General features: G+C 39.6%; 1 long non-coding RNA gene across 2 annotated transcripts in view; it reads left to right on the top strand.

The window, feature by feature from the left end:
* LOC123616164 (uncharacterized) overlaps positions 1–20,640 on the top strand; it is a 124,811-nt gene that overhangs the window by 39,813 nt on the left and 64,358 nt on the right. The window contains exons 4-5 of one of the 2 annotated variants that reach the window (XR_006724051.2): positions 6,201–6,276; positions 6,456–6,514. The exons of the other annotated variant lie outside the window; for it this stretch is intronic. This is a non-coding gene — a long non-coding RNA (uncharacterized LOC123616164). Of the gene's footprint in view, positions 1–6,200; positions 6,277–6,455; positions 6,515–20,640 lie in introns of those variants that run through there. 2 annotated transcript variants of the gene reach the window in all.

Below are 20,640 nucleotides of genomic sequence, written 5' to 3'. Positions count from 1 at the left end.
AGTCAAGCCCAGCATTAACCATTCTCGTGAAAATTTCTAGAGGCTAGCAGAAAGGGAACTTTGGCTATGTTAAAGTAGTTGAATCCTCTATCTTTAAATGAAAAAAGTGTAGAGCGACATAGCATTCAAAACAATGGTTTTTATCGCCTTATCCCTTTCTAAAATTTTACTGGTAAAATGTCCTAATCCTTGCAGATAAACCTTTCTGTATGAACTGCAGTTTTTTCTTTTTCATTGCAGAAGCTTGTGATAGAACAGTAAATTGTATAAGCACATGTCAAAATTAAGTCATGAAATGTGAACCTCGGTGGATAGTACTAGCCTTTGATGTCCTTTTTTCATAGGAGGAGCCAGTATTGCATAAGAAGCAAAGCGTAGGCTTGGGTGTCCTAGGCTCCAATCTTGGCTGTTATGTTCCAGCTGTTAATTGAAGTTTTTGAAATATTGTGTCCACATCGACAGACTGTAGATAGTATAGTCTGGCAATTTATTTTGATGATTAAAGGTGATAAATGTAAGCCTAGTTCACTTGCTTAATCCTAACTTAAGTAGTTGAATTGCTGCTGCTTTTGCTACTGCTGGTTATTACTACTACTATTGCTGTGACCATGACCTTCCCCTCCACCAATGGGAATGGTAACTCTGTATCGTCAGGCTGTGCTGAAGTTGGCCAGGTCAGTTTGATTGCTGTAGCCTAACTTCCAGTCCTGCAAGGGCAGGACCAGCCGCCTTAACCTAACCGCCCCTCCCCAATCCAGCAGCTAAAGGGTTAGGTTCTAGTGAAGCAGGGGATATCCAGTAACCAGCTGAGCCCTCAGGTCTGCATCTTTTCTGATTGTTCAGTGCCTGTGGTACTGACTGTTGAGTATTTTGAATGTTACACCTGGTTCTAGTCAAATAAATACTAAGGGGAGTCATGTATTTCCTATATTTCTGGAGAATAGAATACCATCCTGGCCAACTGTGTTTGAACATTGAAGCCTTGAAAAGTGGGAGAAGATTTCCAGGAAATGTAAGTCGATGATAAAATCTTTATTATTCCTCTTTTCACTTTGTGAGTCCCTCCCTCAGATGGCTCTGTGTTCAGGGCGGTAGTGTGAGCGCAGCTGCTGTGGTTCTTGGGAAGCATCTTTACAGAGAAGGAGGATATCTGTGACATCTGTGCATCATTGACACTAACAGGGGAATTTTTCCTTTCCAATTTCATTTTCTAAGAGATGTAAAATGCATCTCACCAAAACAACAGCAAAACCTTAAAAACAAACAAACAAAACATAACTTCCACAACCTCTTAACTATGTATTCTGTGGTTGAGATTTTAGGAGAAAAGCCAGAGACTGATGAACCATGATTCAACATGGACTTCCTGCGTGGTTACTTCTGTATGTGGTCTGGCCCCATTATTACATTGCAAAGCAAGATCAGTGACAACAGTCTAACTTGAGCATTCAGTTCTTGGACAACCATCCATATTCCGATGCATTTTAATTGGAGAGCTTGAGTTGCTTGCTTATAATTGCATCAAGAAGAGAGAGATGTAAATCTTCCTTGAATTAGATCATCTGTGTGAGATGTAGTGTGGAATATTCTCCAAAAATAATTTTAGCCTAACCCAAGCCCTTAGAGTTAAAATATCTTGATTATATACATTTGTCTTCTGTTCTCAACCCTTAAAGGACAGTAAAGGATGAGATTTCTTTGTGTCCACAAAGACTAAATAAAGTAGAACTCTCTTATGGATTGAATGTTTGTGTCTTCTTGAAATTCATATGTTGAAGGCCTAACCACTGATGTCATGATATTAGGAGGTGAGCCCTTTGGGAAGTAATTAGAATTAGATGAGGTGGTGAGGTGGCACCCCCATGATAGGATTAGTGCCCTTATAAGAAGAGGAAGGGACATTGGCACTTCCTCTGTCTGCCATATGAGGGCATAACGAGAAGGTGGCCATCTGCAAGCTAGGGAGGGGGCCCCTCATCAAGAACCACATCTGCTGGGACCTTGATCCTGGACTTCCCAGCCTCCAGAGCTGAGAAATAATGTCTGTTGTTTAAGCCGCCCAGTCTGGTATTCTGTTGCAGCAGCCTGAGCACACTAAGAAAAACTCCGTGGCCCCCAAACATTCTGTAAGATAGGTTCACTTATATTGCTGGCCAAAGCACGCACCCTGGATGTAACAACTCTATACTGAAACTGATGGCAATGCTCTCCTTCAAGACTGGCGTTATATTGGGATGTTAGGTGTCCATTTTGGAGGGGTATGTTTCTTGTAGGTGAACGGATTTGTGTTTTACCTGGGCTAGACAATTGGTGATGCCAAACATTGCTGGTCTGTGACTTGAGAAGTTCTTCAGTAAGATCAGGGCATTTGGACAGTGGTTAGACTGAGCTGGTCAAGGTAAAACCAGGTATTGGAGCTGGGAGAAGAGAGATCATCTTTTTGAGCATCTGTGTGTGTGTGTGTGTCACAGAACAGTGTTAGACACTGCGGACATGGAGTTAGTATAGCACTGCTCTCTAGAGTGCTGATGGCCAGGAGAGGCCCATGACATCAGTTATTCACTTTGACAATCACTTAAGTGCTTCTGTTGTTTTTAAAGGTGAACCGTTTCAAGCCTCCTCAGCCTACCTAGCCAGCCAGTCTGCAATTAAGGAGATCCGATTGTCTCAACTTTAGTTTCCATCCCTTCTATGGTCTTTAAAACAAATTTTGCTGTAAATTCTTTATCCACAAGAGTGTATCTTGTTTTCTGAATGTTCCTTTCCTTTATAGCATCGTATTCTTGTATGTGTATCCTATTTGTATTCCTTTACCCTTGCTTTATGGTATTGGAGAAGGACACGGATATAAGCATGTATGCTTTAGTTTGCCACTGAAAGTCTCCCAACATGCACCATTTTTACCCACTCCTAGGGACGGATCAGGCCCGTTCCCCATCTGCTCAACTACTCGTCCATCAGACTTACTGCCCCTGTTGATTTCAGCTTGCTGGGCTCTGTTCCCCGATACTCCAGCTGCTGCCGTTGAAGGAGAGAAACTACAGAGAAACTACTCGGACACATGTCTGGCTCCCCTCCGCCAACCTCCTTGAACAAGTCTTGGCCTAGTGGATTTTGGAATCAGATAGAATTGAGTTCAGAACCTGGTACTGTCATTTACTTACCACACAACATAGGAAAAATCAATTAACTTCTCTGAGCCTGAGTTTGTCTGTAAAATGGGCATAACTGTATGCCAGAGTTTTCCGAAGACTGTATGAGTGAAGAGTTTAGCAACATTTAACAGGTTACCTAAGCTATAACAGATTCAATTAAGGAAAGGTCTTGTTATATTTGTCTAAGGCAGGAGATGAGGCCGAACAACTGATTATTTGCACAATTGGTTACCTCAGTGGGAGAGAAACCAGTCAAATCAGCTATTTGACACCAAATAATAAAAGTATCTGACTTATTAAAAAGGCTGAATAGGCCTATATAGTCAGTTTAATCAGGAGAGACATTTGTGTGGAAAATTTCCTGAAATTAAAACAAATGAATAATTTATTGGGTTTACCAACAAACATATCAGCATCTTTAGATTAGTGTCTTACTTTAGTGAAAGCATTCTCTAGTCGAAATGTATTGACTGTTTGGGTGTTTGCAAATCTATTTCAAATTTGAGTATGGAGGACTTGGGTAGCCCTTTTCTAGGCCCTGAAATGAGAAGGTGGAAGGGGGTAGGTGGTGTATAAAAAATACACAATTCTCAGCTCTCAAGGAACTTGCGGGAAGGGAGATGAGCTACATACTTAAGTCATTGTAATACGTACAATACACACGGATTAAATTCTAAGAGCTCATAAGAGTCAGGGTTTTTGTTTTTGCTTTTTGTTCCTCAGTGTAGTTGAAGGAAAGAGGTGTGGGGTGGGGGTGGCATCTGGAGGGAATGGTCTTTCATCTGGGTTTTTAAAGGGTGTAAGTGCCCTGTTTGTGTTCTTCCGTGAGATGGCCATTCAGATGCGGCCCCAGGAGGAGACAGAGGATAGGCTCGGGGAAGCAGAGTTTATTATACTGTCGCTTGCTAGGGATGGGAGGGGCAGTGCGCCCGCAGGGCCACGCGGGGAAGACACCAGACTGGCCAGGAGGCAGAAGACAGGAGAGAGGGAAAGGGTCAGGCCTTTATTGGCGTTTCTGCACGAAAGGCAAAGCAAGGCAAGGTGACCAGTTTCAGATGGGCTGCTTTGAATCATTTCCCTGGGCTAGAGGGGTAGTCCCTACTTGTCTGACACCTGGCCCTGGGTGATTAGGGCAGAGGAATATTGTCGTCTCGGGGGGTAGGAGCCAGACAGAGGAGATTTGCATATCAAAGGCCTGTTTCTGCCTGGACACTTTATCTCTAAGAATTGGCTAGCCCCTGGAGGGGCAGACTTTTTCCAGCCAAGAAGATACTTTTTTTTAGGATGTCAAAGCATCATAATATACAGAAAATTTTAAATATTTTTAATAGACTTCTTTAGCTGTTCATTTGGCTTGTCCATGTCTTGACTTTGTATAGTAAGCCACGAGCACTCTCAGCATGAAGGCACAGGAGGCCACCTGGTAGCAGGAGTTCTAACAAGAGAAGCAGTGCTGTACTTGGATGTGGTCGCAAATATTAAGGCTGATGATGTACATCCCTGTGGCCTCCTGTCAGGGTCTGGAGGGCTGGGTCAGCCGATCTCCAGCAGGCCCAAGGCAGCTATTCTGTCTGATACATCTTTGCTTGAACAATTGGATTAAGGTGATGTTTTGATATATTGCTAGTCACCTTTTATAGCCCCAAGTCTCTGACACTCTTGGCTTCCTAGATGATTGTATTCCTCCTGGTTGTGGCAGCCCTGTGAATACAGCGTGCTGAGAGTCAAAGGAACATAAATACACTTTCCAGCCCCTATCCTGGAGTGTTCTGAGACTCTGCTTAGAATAATCAGCTGTGCGACGGATGTTTAGCTTTCGTTGGCCATCTTTCTGATGAAGTACCACAGAAAGGAATATTAACTCACTTGTTTACTTTTAATTTTTTTTCTACAGGTTGGAGTGGTATTTTTTATTAATAGATGGTGAAATTTTAACATTGAAGAAAATTTTGAATTTGATAAACCTTGATATCTTAGTGGCTTATTAAAGCCCACCAGTAGAGGCGAGGCTCTCTCCCACACTCGGGGACTCAGACTGACAGAGACTCGGCTCTCTTCAAGACATAATTTCTCTGTATTGACATCCAGCTGGCAGACAAGGAAAGAAACCGCAGGGAGATGTGTGTGGCCCAGACAGGGAGGTTGTGCACATAAATTCCACACAATTCTCTTAGCCAGATCTCAGTCACATGGCTCTGCAACGACGCAAGAGGAACCGGGAAATGGGCTGACAGAGCAGCCACTTCCCAGCATCAGCCCACCTCAGTGCAGCTATGCGCAGCTACTGTTTTCCATTTGGCAGCAGTGTAATTGTAATCATTTTGTATCCTGCTTTTTCACTTAACATATATTAAAACCATTCCTATCTGCACAGTTGGCGTAATTATTTGTAGTTGCAATACAGTGTTCTATTGTATTGCTGAATCATAATTGTTTAGGCCACTCCTTATTGGGTATTTAGATTATTTTTCTGGTTTGAGGATTATACATTTCCTTTCTGTGAACATCCTCCTGCTTCAAGACTTCTCCCTCTGTGAAATTACTTTGAGTAAATCCTTCTGACTTGAATTAGTCAAAGGAAGTGGCTTTTACATCTACTTTCAAAATGTTTCTGTTCACAAGGCCACCAGCGTAGTCTAGAGATTCTGGTTCCATTGAGTCTTTCCAGGCAATGAGAATTGAAACATTGCTTTTCTAATCTGCAGAGTAGCCTAGAGGAAGCACAGTCTTCTTCCCTAGTTACTGCCTTAAAGTTATCCTTAAATATTTGGGGAATGTTTCTTTGTCGAAAAGGGATAGTCAAAAATTCCTCTCCCTGAGTTTCTGAATAAACTGTGACACATCTACACAATGGAGTACTATGTGGTGGTTAAAAAAAAGTGAGGGAGATTCTGATGGGCTGATTCGGAATAATTTCAAGGATATACTCTGTAAGTGAAGAAAATAAAGTGCAAAAGACTATCTATACTATGCTACCCTTCATGTAAGGAAGAAACGAGTTTAAAAAAATATACACATATCTGCTCATTTGTACAATATATACAGGAAGGATAAGCCAGAAACTGAGGAGACTGATTATCTGCAAAGCCTGGGACGGAATGAAGGGAAGAATGGCCGTGAGGTAATAAGCAAGAGGAGGTAGGGACTCTTGGAGTTTATTTTTTTGTATAACTCTGATTCTTAGAACCATGGTAATGTTCCCTGTACCCCACCAAAAACGAATCAATAATTTAAATTAACCAAGAAGGGGTGGGGGAGAACTCAATTGGAATACAAATAATATTCCTAACTGTATTTCAGATGACTCACATCACCACACTGAAGGGAGTGGTAAGAGAGGAACTGACCTGAGTAACTGGTAGGTAGCCTCTGAGACGGCCCCCAGAGATCCCTGTATCCTGGCTTACATGCTCTTGTGTAATCCATTCTTGAGTGGTCCTCAATTCAGTGATTGCTTCTAGTGAAAGGAATGTGACAGAGATTATGGGATGTCAATTCTGAAATTAGTCCAAAAAATGGGGTCTTCTGTTTTGGATACCCTTTTTCCTTTCTCATTGTGACAGAAGCTGGCTGCTGTGTTGTGAGCTACCCTACAGAGAGGTCCCTGTGGCAAGGAATTGATGTTTCCAGTTGGACAGCCATTGAAGGACCGAGACCCCCCCAGCAACCACATGAGTGAGCTTGAGATAACTGCATCCCTGGTTGGCACCTTAATGGCAGCCTTGTGAGAGACCATGAGCCTAAGGCATCTACCTAAGTTATGCCCAGATTCCTGACCCACAGAAATAGAAAAATGTTTGTGGTTTTCAGTTGCTAAATTTTGGGAGAAATTTGTTGAGGAGCAATAGTTAACTAATGAGCAACTTTGGAAAACAGCATTCTGACTGGTTACGGTAAGGTTAAAGACAGAAAACTGTACACAGATACTGCAATCTTTTGGTAACACTTTTATTCACAGAGTATTGTTTAGCAATTCTTTAACAACTTTATGTGATCAAGATGGAACAAATAAAATAAATCAATTGTAGATAATGAGAGCCAGTTTTCTCATAGGTGGAAAAAGAAGTTACAAATACGGAAAGAGGGAAGGCTAGAATGATGGAGGTGTTGGACTGGATTCAGAGGTATCAATATAAACTCATGGCTTTTAGTATAGATACAAAAATAGATATTGACGTTTCTTAAACATGGGTTAATACACACACCTGTATTTCTAACTTTACTCTCTGAGAGGATCTAGGACTCAGGACAACCCATTAGCAATAAGCACACTTAGTGCCCAGACCTTGATTTCTAAATGTAGTTTTCCAATAAAAAGAACCAACACTCCTCAGAGAAGTGACTGGTTCCAGAGTTGGAGCATAGAAAATATAAGGTGAACCTGGAAACATCTTGTGGTAACAGAAAATGAGAAAAATGTTCTCACAAAAAAAAGCATGTCAAAAGGAGATAAGATCCAATCTGATGGGCCTACTGGCCAATCTGGGACAAGTGGAGCAACAAAATAAATGATGATAGTATTGTATTAGAACGTACAGAATGAAATAAATATCCATTTGTCTGTACTGATATAAATAAATGAATGAATAAATAAATGGAAGGTACCTTAGTCCATTTGGACTGCTGTAACCAAATGCTATAAGCTGGGTGGCCTTTATATAAACAGCAGACATTTATTTCTCCCTGTTCCGGAGGCTGGAAGTCCAAGGCCGGGTGCCAGCAAGGTCAGCTTCTGGTGAGGACTCTGCCTGGTTGTAGACTGCTGACTTCTTGTGTCCTCACATGGCAGAAAGAGAGCAGCAAGCTGTCTCTCAGCTCTTGTAAGGACACTAGTACTTCATGACCTTATCTTGTCCTAATTACCTCCTGAAGGCCTCACCTTCTAGTATCATCACATTGGCAGGTAGGGTTTCAACATATGAATTTGATAGGGACACAAACATTCAGCATGTAATAGAATAGGCAGCTCTTCCTTACAGAAGAATTCCAATTAGTATGTGTGGAAGGAGCGAGCAATGCAGAGTCACCTTTAGGCAAACACCACAGTGATAATTACAGTAAGATTCACTGATGAATACAAGAAAATCGGTGTGTGAGAGTTTGAGGAGAAGCAGGATATTGGCATAGTCTCAAAATATCTTAAAGATGTTTACCAACTGCAAGGGGAAAAACAATATTAACTTTACAGTGGAGGGACCAATTAAATATCACCTAAACCATCTAATCAGGATTAACGTCAAGGGTAGTAAGACACATGGCATGACGTACCCCCTGATATGCATTAAGGGGGCACAATATAACTTCTGTAGCATTCACGCCGACACTACATAACCTCAATCTAGCCAAACCCAAATTGAGGCCCATCTAGCAAATTAACCGCTTAGTAATCTTCAAGTGTCCAGGTTATGAAAGAAATGAATTCTGAGGAATTGCTGCAGTTTGGAGAGGACTGAAGAGAAATAACAATTGAATGCAAGGTGAGATCCTGAAACAGAAAAAGGACATTAGTGGAAGAACTGCTGAAACTTGAATAAGGCACGTAGTTAATAGTATTTCATTAATATTCATTTCCTGGTGTTGATGAGTGTACTCTGGTTATTATGTAAGCTGTTCATTAGGGGAAGCTGGATAAAGGGCAGACACGAAGTCATTTTTGCAACTTTTCTGCTGGGAAAATTCCTTCCTGAAGATATCTGGTCCCAACCCTGAGGGCAAGACTTGCCTGGTTTTTGGCAGGGGGTGGGGGTGGGGTGATTTTCAGTCTTTTTGCAAATGTTTCTATGGGACACACTTTTATTAGTTATATGTTCAGTGGGCTAGTTTATCTATAGATTTGTAAGTCTATAAATAAAAATGATCTTGTATCACTTGACCTAGAACCTCAGAATTATGCTGTTTCTGCATGCTTCTAAATAGGTGGTGTCTCAAGCTCTGCTTTGGACTGTGTATGGCATGTGATTTGGTTTGTACGTTGAATGGTGGAAGGCCTAGACACTTACCATGGTTTCCAGCAGCCTGTAGTGCAGTATTGCAGAGCTGTTGCTACCAGGATGCTTGTCTCTGCATAGTTCCTAAACCGCAGCTGCAAACGATAAAAGCCTTGGGTGCCCTTTTTAACTCACAGGCTAATTTATGTCTTCTGTCAGTGTTCTCTTGACTAGGGTTTGTTTCACCACAAGCAGGAGGAGGAAGAATTACATGTTGGAACAGTACAGGTAGCACACGTTCAATAACTTAAATCAATTTGAAATTGCCCTAAGTGATGACCCTGTAAAGTAGTTCTGGCATGGGAGACTTACACTTAGAGCCTCACGTTAGGGTCAAAAATAAGTATTTGGCCAACTCGTTCTCTTCTTTATCATAGAGTGACCCTTTAATAAGAGTGAATTTTTTTTTTATAAAAGTAACACAGTGTAGCTATAAAAATTCAAGCAATACAAAAAAGTACAAAGAGTATATGTTTTTAAAAATCTCAAGTCTCAATGCTCAGAAATGACTGATAATATCACACTCTGTGGCCATTATTGATAGCTCTCTCTATAAAGATGGAAGGGTGAATGGATGTGTAGCTGTGCAGATAGAAACAAATTTAAAAGAACTGGATCATATAGAAGCATGTTATTATTTTAATAATAAAAGGATTAGATTTTATTTTTCCTGAATTTAATAAAAGAAAAACAAGAGAGGTGAAGAAAAATCACTGAATGTTCGGTAAAATTTTCTTTGCCACAGGAGATATTGGTTCCTAAATGATTTCTTTAAGATTAAGAAAACAGATTCTAAAGAGCATTACAAGCCTGAAGTAATACTTGTGGTAGGGCTCCATATTTCAATTTTTAACAGTATAAATGCCCTCAAAAGACCAGCTGCTTAGTTTTCTTACCACTTCTCTTCCTTCCCTTCCACCTCTCAGTTTTTGTTGCTTATTTGGGTTTTATGTCATCAGGGTTTACAATATTTACATTGTTATTCTGCAATCACAATTCTCTGTTAAGTTCTAGTTTAATTGGATTCAGTGCTTACTGTCCCATTACCTTATCTTGTCCTGAGTTCTTCATTAGACTCCCCTCTTGGTTGGCTGAATTTCATTATCAAGTAGTATTTCTTTTAAGAGGAGCTCATTAGGGCTACATTTCCTGAGTGTTTAATTTATTCATGTTTGAGACTATCTGCCTATTATTTTTATACTTGAACAACTTGTCTGGATAAAGCATTTTGGAGTCACATGTACTTTCCTTTAGTATTTTCATCTACTAGCACAAAAAGTTTCCAGGGAAGAGTCTGTAGCAAGAATTGCTTTTCTGAAAAAAAAAAAAAAAGAAAAAAGAAAAAAAGAATTGCTTTTCTGCCTGGATACCTAAGTAGGTTATCCTCATACTTTAGGTTTAATAACTTAACCAGAATATGTTTTGACGGTGGTTTCATTGTTTCAGTGTTTCTTGGTATACAGTGCGTGACCTTTTGACTGGAAGATCCAGTTTTTCCTTCTTGGAAATGTTCCTTATTTCAGAAACTCAGTTGTTGGGTCATCTTTATCTGTCCTTCATATCCGTCATCTTTTCTCTAGTTAGTGTCTTTTTCTTGGACAAACATTGTGATGTTGTGATTTATAATAATACATAATATATTTAATCTTCTTATCTATTTCTGGCAGAGCTCTTAAAATCCTTGGAATTGAGGGGAAAAAATAGAATGATTAAGATGTCTTTTGTTATTTTAATGGTGACTTGTGGATTGTCCTTCAATCACCTAAGGATAAGGGTAAGGCTGGTCACCAGAGGAACTGACCATGTGATTAGAGGGTGGGGTCACCTTCTGGAAAGAGAGAGGGGCTGGAGGTTGAATCCTTTGCCAGTGGTCAATGATTTAACTAATCATGCCTGTGTAATGAAGCCTACATAAAACCCCAAAAGGACCACCAGGTCCAGGGAACTTTGGAGTTAGTGAACACAGAGATTTGGGGAGAATGGCACTTCAAGAGGGCATGAAAGCTCTAAGCTCTTTCCCCATACCTTGCCCTGTGCACCTCTTATCTGGCTGTTTCTGAGTTATATCCTTTTATAATAAACCCATAATCTGGTAAGTCAAATGTTTCTCTGAGTTGCATGGGCCACTACAGTGGCAAATTAGTCTAACCCAAGATGGGGTCACTGGGATCTTGAATAATTTATAGCCAGTTGGTCAGAAACACAGGTGACAACCTGAACTTGGAACTGGCCTCTGAAGTAGAAGGGGCTGAGGAATCTTGTAGGACTGAGCGCTCAACCTGTGGCATCTGATGCTGTCTCCAGCTGTTAGAATTGTGGCTGAGTTGTAGGACACCCAGTTGGTGTCTGGGAGGATTGCTCAGCGGTGGTGAGAAAACCCCTCACCCCATGAAGTGGAATTGCGATCTGGACACTTATCTACCTTCCTTATCTCAAATGTTTCCTCCATTCAATCCGTTCTATTTTCTTGTTATTTCCAATTTGTATATTATAATGTATAATAGGGGCATTTTAGTTTTCATTTTATTTTCTTAGCTCCTCCATCTCTACCCTCTGATTTTATCTTACATTTTAACTCGTTTTATTTTATTTTATTTTACTTTTTTAGCATGAAGTTCTTCCAGAAAAAATATAAAAACTGCTTTGTTTTCTTGTTTTGTTTTCCTCTGAACTTGCTGATTCTTTCCTCTACTCCACTCCCCCTTTCCCGCCCACCTTCCTCCTTTTCTGCAGTAGTATGTTTGCAGAGTTGCTTTGTAATTTTGTTTTAATCTCATTCCTGCTCATCATTGGTAGCTTTGTCCATACCATCAGTATTAAATGATGCTGATCTTTATCCAGGTTCATCTTTTAAACCCCAGTCCCATGCTGAGGTACAGGATGAAATCTGGGTATTGGGTTTTGTAGTCTCAGTGCTGGAGGACACTTCCCTTAGGTGATTCAGTCTTATTTGGTGGAGAGCTTGACTGGTGCAGCATGGGTATTTGCGGAGAAACCCATGTTGAGGATTTTGTCTTCTAAGAGCTTGTTAAACATGTCAGGTCCCTCTACCCAGTCAGGGGTGTATTTCACTTGTGTCAGCTTTGCCTCATTTCCTTATCTCAACATGTTGCTTTGGAAAAGGTGATGAATCCTATTAGATCTTCCTGGCACTGCCGAGATCCCACAGGGACCTATGTACTGCCTCATTCCATTTCTCTACAAGTTGAGGGGTATTAATAAAACTCCCACGATTTGTTGGAGTCATCTTCCCTTTTTTCAGTTCTGCTTCTGAGAGCTGGGGTTGGAGTGAAGAGCCCAGCCATGGTGTGCTCTACTACGGTTCACTACCCCTTACTCAGCTCATGTCTTTTCCTTCTTCCCTTCCCAGCTAAAATGACACCATCAATCTGTTGATCCTCTAATCACTTGCCTCCATCTCTCCTGGCAAGACCACAGTCCTGGCTCATTCCAACTCTGCCTTCTCTGTACATTCACCTGAGCAACTGAACATGGCTGGGAAAGCACACAGCCTTGCTGACTGGTTTCACAAACCTCAAGTGGGTCCTTAGTGCCACCTAACAATCCCACTGCTCTTCTGTAGTCCGCTTGTGCGCCCACTCTTCCAGATGACTGCTTCACACATGCTCCTCTCTCAAACACCCAACACCTCCTCCCTCAACTTCTCTCTCAGAGAGCGTTCTTGTTTCCTACTCTATTGAGAAAATTGAAGCAGTCTGAAGAAAACTGCAGAATCCTACGAAAACATCTACCCACATACATTCATGTGTACTCATATTCACTGCCTTCTGTCTAATTATGAAAGATGAACTTCCACTGCTTCAAAAATCACCACTTCCAACTCTTCATTCGATCCTGTCTCCCCTTTTACATTCTCAAGGACATAACTCCAGCAATTTTATCCTCTCCCTCATGTATTGGATTGAGGTTTGTTTTTTGTTATTAAGTTGTATGAGCTGTTTATATATTCTTGAAATTAAGCCCTTGTCAGTCACGTCATTTGCAAATATTTTCTCCCATTCTGTAGGTTGTCTCTTTGGTTTGTTTATGGTTTCCTTTGCTGTGCAAAAGCTTGTAAGTTTAATTAGGTCCCATTTGTTTATTTTTTCTTTTATTTCTATTGCCTGGATAGACTGCCCTAGGAGAACATTGCTAAGATTTATATCAGAAAATGTTTTGCCTATGTTTTCTTCTAGGAGGTTTATAGTGTCTTGCCTTATATTTAAGTCTCTAAGCCATTTTGAGTTTATTTTTGTGTATGGTGTGAGGGAGTGTTCTGACTTCACTGATTTCACATGTGGCTGTCCAGTTTTCCCAACACCACTTGCTGAAGAGACTGTCTTTTCTGCATTGTATATTGTTGCCTCTTTTGTCAAAGATTAATTGACCTTAGGTCTTGTTTATTTTTGGGCTCTCTGTTTTGTTCCACTGATCCATGTGTCTGTTTTTGTGACAGTACCATGCTGTTTTGATTACTGTAGCTCTGTAGTATTGTCTGAAGTATGGGAGGGTTATTCCTCCAGCTTCATTCTTTTTCTTCAGTATTGCTTTGGCAATTCTGGATCTTTTGGGATTCCATACACATTTTAGGATTATTTGTTGTAGCTCTGTGAAAAATGTCCTGGGTAATTTGATAGGGATCACATTAACTCTGTAGATTGCTGTTGGTAGTATGACCATTTTAACAATATTATTTTTTCCAATCCAAGAGCCTGGGATATCTTTCCATCTTTTAAAATCATCTTTTAATTTCCGTAATCAATATTTTGTAGTTCTCTGCATAAAAGTCTTTCACCTCCTTGGTCAGGTTTATCCCTAAGTATTTTATTTTTTTTATGTTATTTTAAGAGTGGTTGTTTCTTTACTTTCCTTTTCTGGTATTTCCTTGTTAGTGTAAAGAAATGCAACTGATTTCTGTATGTTAATCTTGTTTCCTGATACCTTGCCAAATTCTTTTATCAGCTCTAGTAGTTTTTTTGTGGAGCCTTTAGAGTTTTCTATATATAGTATAATGTCATCTACATATAGTGACAGTTTTACCTCTTCTCTTCAAATTTCGATCCTTTTTATTTCTTTTTCTTGCCTGATTGCTATGGCCAGGACTTCCTATACTGTACTGAATAGAAGTGGTGAGAGTGGGCATCCTTGTCTTGTTCCAGATTTTAGTGGGAAGGCTTTCAACTTTTCACAGCTGAGTGTTATGTTGGCTGTGGATTTGTCATAAATAGCCTTTATTATGTTGAGATATGTTCCCTCTAACCCACTTTGGTAAGAGTTTTTATCATGAATGGATGTTGAATTTTATCAAATGCTTTTTCTGCATCTATTAAGATGATTGTGATTTTTGTCCTGTTTTTTGTTGATGTAGTGTATCATGTTGATTGATTTGCGTGTGTTGAACTATCCTTGTGTCCCTGGGATGGATCCAACTTGATCATAGTGTATAATCTTTTTTATGTGTTGTTGGATTCTGTTAAGCAATAGCTTTTCTGAATGTAAAAGTTGTAAGAGCACTCAATGGATCCAAATAATCTTCAGTATATTTTGTCTTCATTCTTTCCCTTGACTCTTCTTTTGTATCTTCAGCAAGGAGAGGTGGTAAAATACTAGCTCTTTTAAATTCAGATCATAACTCCTTTCCTCATTTGTAAGAACTGACCCTCTCAGCCTGTTCTGCACAGACACCAAGGCTTTTCTCTTGCTGACTTGAGCATTCTTGGGCATCTGGGAAATATATATATCTTCTTGCTTTCCAGTTAGCAGAGCAACAAATGACTGCTCAGAGGGCCCAGTCAGTTTTCTGAACATTCTTTGTGGAATGCATAATTAGCCACTTAGAACATTACTCAACAAAAAACATTGCTTTAGTTTGGAGAAACAGTGTTCAGATCAGTTTTCCTCATCCTGCTGGGTAAGCCATTGCCTTTGGTCTGGCACACGTGTGTTTACACTATGTTTCATTTAACAAATACTTGTAGTCAATTCCTGGGGAAACACGCAGTTAACAACATTGCTTCCAAATAGTTAAACTTCTTCTTAACTGTTTTTTTTTTCTCCATTGACTTTTCCAAGTTTGTGCTCACAAGGTTACTCTGTTAAAAAAAAAAAAAAATCCTCTATAGCTTTCTGATGCCAGATCTGACTTTGAAAGACTAGTGATGTTTCTGACTGCTGGTTACCCTTTAACATTATAATGAAGTGCAATGGCTATTTAGTTTTACCCTAAAATGGCATTAACGTGATAGAGAAATTGTGTTCATTGGTAAGGAAGATTTGGAGTGGCAGTTGGCATGACTGTAGCATGCCTCTACTCTTCAGAATCTTTTCCAGGTGTATATTGTGAGTGTAAGTGGAGAGACAAGTGATAAAGAAAAAAAGGAGGAGGGAGAGTTTGCTAGGATTTCTTACCTCTTGGGCATATAAAAATGGATTTTTAAGGATACTGCTCATATTCTTCAGGTCTAAGAGAAAGTAACTTCATGTCAAATAGTTATTGGTACTACTTAGGAATCAAAGATATACCTGTGGCCATTAGGACCTATATAAAAAAATTCATCCTACACACACTTATTGGTGTAATCATCACTTTTTTTGCTTTTTGATTTTTTAAAATTTTATTTGACTAACCTGTAAAAAGTGTTCAGCTAGGGGGAAATCCCTTTATTCTGAGGAAGGAACTTACTAGAGAGTTTATTTGGCAGTAGGCTCTAGGATTTTTAAAACTGTAGTACTGATAAAATGTTATTTGCTCGGTTAATTCGTTTTCTCTCTTGCTCTGTCTTAACCTCTATCTCAGAAATATTTTCTTAGGAAGCTGGAAATGTCTTGTGTCCCTATTTCTACATGGTTATGTGGCACTTCATTACAGTTGTAAAATACTCTTAAAGACTCCAAAGTTTCAAAAGCATTCCTCTTGGAGGTTTCAAGCAAAATGCCATGGTCATATCAAATTGACTCATGTTGAAGAGTTGTGATGTACTATACATCAGTGCAATGTATCCTGGGCATATAGATCTTAGTTACTGTTACGGGTTAAATTGTGTCCCTAAAAAAGATTTGTTCAAGTCCTAACCCTGTGAATGTGACCTTATTTGGAAATAGGGTCTTTTCAGATTTAGTCGAGTCAAGATGAGGTCATGTTGGAGTATAGTGGGCCCTTCAAGTTCAATATGACTGGTTTCCTTATAAGAAGAGAAGGGACACTGATGCACGTAGAGAGAAGATGGCCACGTGAAGACAGAGGCAGAGATTGGAGTTATGCTGCCACAAACAAGGAATGCCTGGGGCTCCACAGGGCTGGGAGGGTCAAGGAAGGGTTCTCCATTACAAAGTTCAGAGGGAGCACGGCCCTGCCAACATCTTGATTTTGGACTTCTGGCCTTCAGAACTGGGGAGAATACATTTATAATAAATGTAAGCCACCCAATTTGTGGTACTTTGTTATGACAGTCCTAGGAAATGGATACAGTTACTGAAAAACAGGACATAACTCTTCTAAAATGCATTAAAGCTACCTGCAAGGAGGTATAATTCGATGAGCAACAAGGTGTATTGCCTGATAAATCTCTAATTATGGAACTCTGCGTATGTTCCAGAAGTAGAAGACAACTGTTTGTTTTGATGCCTCCCACCTTGCTTGGACAACGAGCAAAAAATTGTTGTGCAAATATGAAAGGTACCTCAGTGAATTTGATGTTCAAAGACAGGACCTGGTTTCCCATAGCAATTTCCTCTTATGATATTGGGTATCTTGCTTTTAGTCCCTAAGTTCCCTAATCAAATTGGTACCATAGCAACGATGACAGCATCTGTGTGAATGAGACAGTGCAATGCAATCCACTCTTTGAAATCCCTGCATTGGAGCAAAGGCAACATAATTAAACTTGGAGATACTGAAGTTCAGGATTTCCTATCATGAAAAATTCAACCTTTACTCATGAGCATAGGAAAATCAATTTAGCCAGCCCTTGGTATCTCTTGTACTGCAGGGTTGCTGGCTAAAGGGGAGTGGTCAGAAAGGTTTTGCCAGTCTTATGAGGGCTCTTTACAGTAAAACAGATATCAGGGGCCCCTGTCTAACTCCCCATCTGAACAAGATTTAACAAGAAGAAATAAAGAAATAAATGTTCCTAGGTCCCTCTCAGCCTAGAGATAGCATGTTCATCCACACTCTCCCTTAATTCTACAGAATATAGCTGATCTCTTTGGCATTGATGTCCCTTTTCTGTTTAACATTAGGTCTTTTGCAGGAGGAAATATATGATTGGTTTTCCTAAATTACATACATGTAAAAAACCAACTGCTTTATTTTCAGGGTTGGCAGGCACAAGGAAGATATTATGCTAAATGTCACCTATATCATTATGTTCACAATCATCATTAATCATTTATTTAGGGTCTACTGTGTAAAGGGCAGCAGCTAATGTCTTGGGAATGAGGAAGTGTAAGGCATGGTATCCTGGCTCTCAAGAGCTGACAGTCTAATTGGAAAGGTGGAGCATACAGGAATGAAGTACCTAATACATTATAGTTTGGCATGTTAATATTCAAATGAATGAAACTCTCAATAAATAAACCAGGAGTTGGTGAGAGACAGAGGTTTGCAATGAGTTGTAGAGTTAGCAAAGACTTCATGGAACAGGTGGGACTTGAGGTGAGCCACAGGAGATAGAGGTTATTTAAGGGGAGATGATGGGAGAGTACACCTCCTTCCAGGTGGAAGGAATGTAGTGAACAAAACCCTGGACAAGGGAATGCATGAAGCATGTTAAGGAAACCACAACTAGATCTGTTTGATTGACTTGGAAAGTTCCTCAAGGGGAGAAAGTGGAGGCCAGATTGTCAAAGATCTTGAATGTCTGACTTGAGTTTTTTGACTTTATTGTAGGAAACTGCTGAGCATGAGAATGATAGTTGCAAAGCAGTATTTTCAGAGCTGTGACTAAGAGGAACCTAGTAGAAAATTTAGGTGATATTTTGAAGATCTAGACTACGATACTCAGAACAAAAAGGACTTGATTGATCTAATTGCTGTTATTAGGATAGATTTTGGAGAAGTGACTTACTGGGTTTGGGAATGGGAAGAAAGGACATGGGAAGGAGGTCGTCAGAGATTCCTCAGACTTTGAATTACTTCTTATACCTGGTTAAGAATGTTCTCACTCATTTTTAGCCAACAACTATTAAGCTCTGCTAATGCGCCAAGCACCATGTTAAGTATTAAAGAAATAAAGGATGGGTAAGGAATGGTTCTTAGCACTGAGTCCACACACAGATGTTCCAGTAATTACAATCTGCTGTTCCAGGTGCTCCATCTAGTAATCACTGGTCCCTATCTTTACAGGGTGATAGGTCCCTTTGAGAATCCAAGGAAAGCTATGGATCTCATTCCAAACACTCACATGCAGTCAAGCACACAGATGTGCCCATCTACACACCCCAGGTTAAGAAGCCTTATCATATCCAAGTGAAAAGTGCTATAGGAGTCTCAGGGAGGGGCGTCACAGCATTTTTAGGAGTGTTGTGGGAAGCCTTCACAGAAGGATGGTATCCTCTCACAAAAAGACAGGGCTGTAGTATGGGCATACATGTTAAGAATTCAGGGAAAGCGGGGTGGCAGGAATAGATCAGGGGTAGAGCATGTTCTTGGCATGCACAAGGTCCTGGGTTCAATTCCCAGTGCCTCTGTTAAGGATAAAAAAAATAATTTGGAGTGATGTGCAGAGTGATTTCTGGGTTCTTATCGGGAAGGGTAGGCAGTGATGCCAAAAACTGCCTGACTCCACACAGAGTTGCCTTTTTTCCCCTTTGCACGCCAAATGGAAACCCAATCTCATAAACCTAAATAATGACAGCTAATACTGATGGTCTATTATTATTTTCTGAGTCAAAGCACTTAAAAAGAATTAACAAATAAAATCTTCAAAACACTCAAAAAATATTCGGAGAAAGTCATAAAACTATGCAGCTGCGATATATTTAGGAGATAGCTAGTAACTTGGTGTGGCTGGAGTGTAGACGTGTGTGGGGAAAATGATTGGTAGACACACAGGACAAGATTATGAACACCCTTTTAAGCTATGTTAATATCAATACTCTTAATGAAAATGACAATGATAAGAAAACTTATTGTTTATGGGGCTCCTAACTATATGCTGCACCCTTTTCTAAGTATTTTAAACACGTTGTCAGTAAGCCTTACATCAGCTGTGTGAGTCAGGTGTTATACTCATTTTACAAATGAAAAATTGAGGTATTAGATTAGACTTTTTGTCCCAGGTTACACATTAAGTGGTGAATTGAGAGATAAAGCAAGGTCTAATTCCAAAGCCTCTCCTCATTCCACTATGTTATATTATTTCTTTGAAAATGTTTATAGTGAATCCTTTAGCACTAGGGAGCCATGACAGATTTCAGTTCAGATTAGTAGTATAAAACATGAAATAGGCGAGTGTTTTAGCAACATAATTTTGTTGGTAATATGGAGAATGGAATGGAAGGGAATGAGAGCCTGGGATTAGGAAGAAAGGGTGGGAGGCTATTATGAGAGCCCAAGTGTAAGGAGATGAAGGTCTGGATTAAAGCAGCGTGTGATGAATGTTCCATGCCCACTTGAAGAGAATGTGGAGTTCTATAAATGCTGACTGGGTGAAGTTGGTTAATAGTGTTGTTGAAATGTCCCATAACCTTATATTTTTCTCTCTACTTGTTCTATAAATTCTGGGGAGAAGTGTCCTGAAATCTGACTAAAATTGTGAATTTGTCAATTTCTCCAGGCAGTTCTACCAATTTTTGCTTCATATATTTTGAAACTCTATTATTAGGTGCATAAGCAAATAGGATTGTTATGTCTTTGATGAATGATCCTCTTTTTCATTATGAAATGATCTTCTTATCTTTGGTAATATTCTTTGCTCTGAAGTCTACTTTGTCAGATAATATAGCCATTCTGCATTTCATTTGACGATTATTGGCATGATATATTATTTTCCATTATTTTAATTTTAATTGTTGTGTGTCATTATATTTAACATGACTTATTTTAGGCAGGGTATGATTAGGTCTTGCTTTATTATCTAATCGGACAAGCTCTGTTTCCTTATTGCCAGGAGAGGTTTAGACTATTTACATTTAACGTGATTAGAGGTATGATAAGGTTTCAGTCTACTGTGTTGCTGTTTGATTTCTCTTTGTCTCATCTGTTCTTTGTTCATCCTTTATCTGCACTCTTTTGGATTAACTGAGTATTTTTTATGATTCCATATTATCTCCTTTGTCAATTTATTAGCTATGATTTTTTGTTTTGTTATTTAAATGGTTGAATTAGTTTGCAGTGTACATCTTTAACTTATCACATTTTACCTTTAAGTAATAGTATATCACTTCATACATAGTATAAAAGGCTGACAACAGTATTTTTAATTTTTCACTTCTTGGCCTTTATTTTCAGGATGTTGCTATAATTTTTACTTCTACGTGTGTTAGAAACCCTAAAATAC

Source organism: Camelus bactrianus, chromosome X, assembly GCF_048773025.1.
Source record: "Camelus bactrianus isolate YW-2024 breed Bactrian camel chromosome X, ASM4877302v1, whole genome shotgun sequence".
In the NCBI taxonomy this organism is placed as follows: domain Eukaryota; kingdom Metazoa; phylum Chordata; class Mammalia; order Artiodactyla; family Camelidae; genus Camelus; species Camelus bactrianus.
The sequence above is the reverse complement of the archived record's forward strand: the minus strand, read 5'-3'. Positions and strand labels throughout refer to the sequence as shown.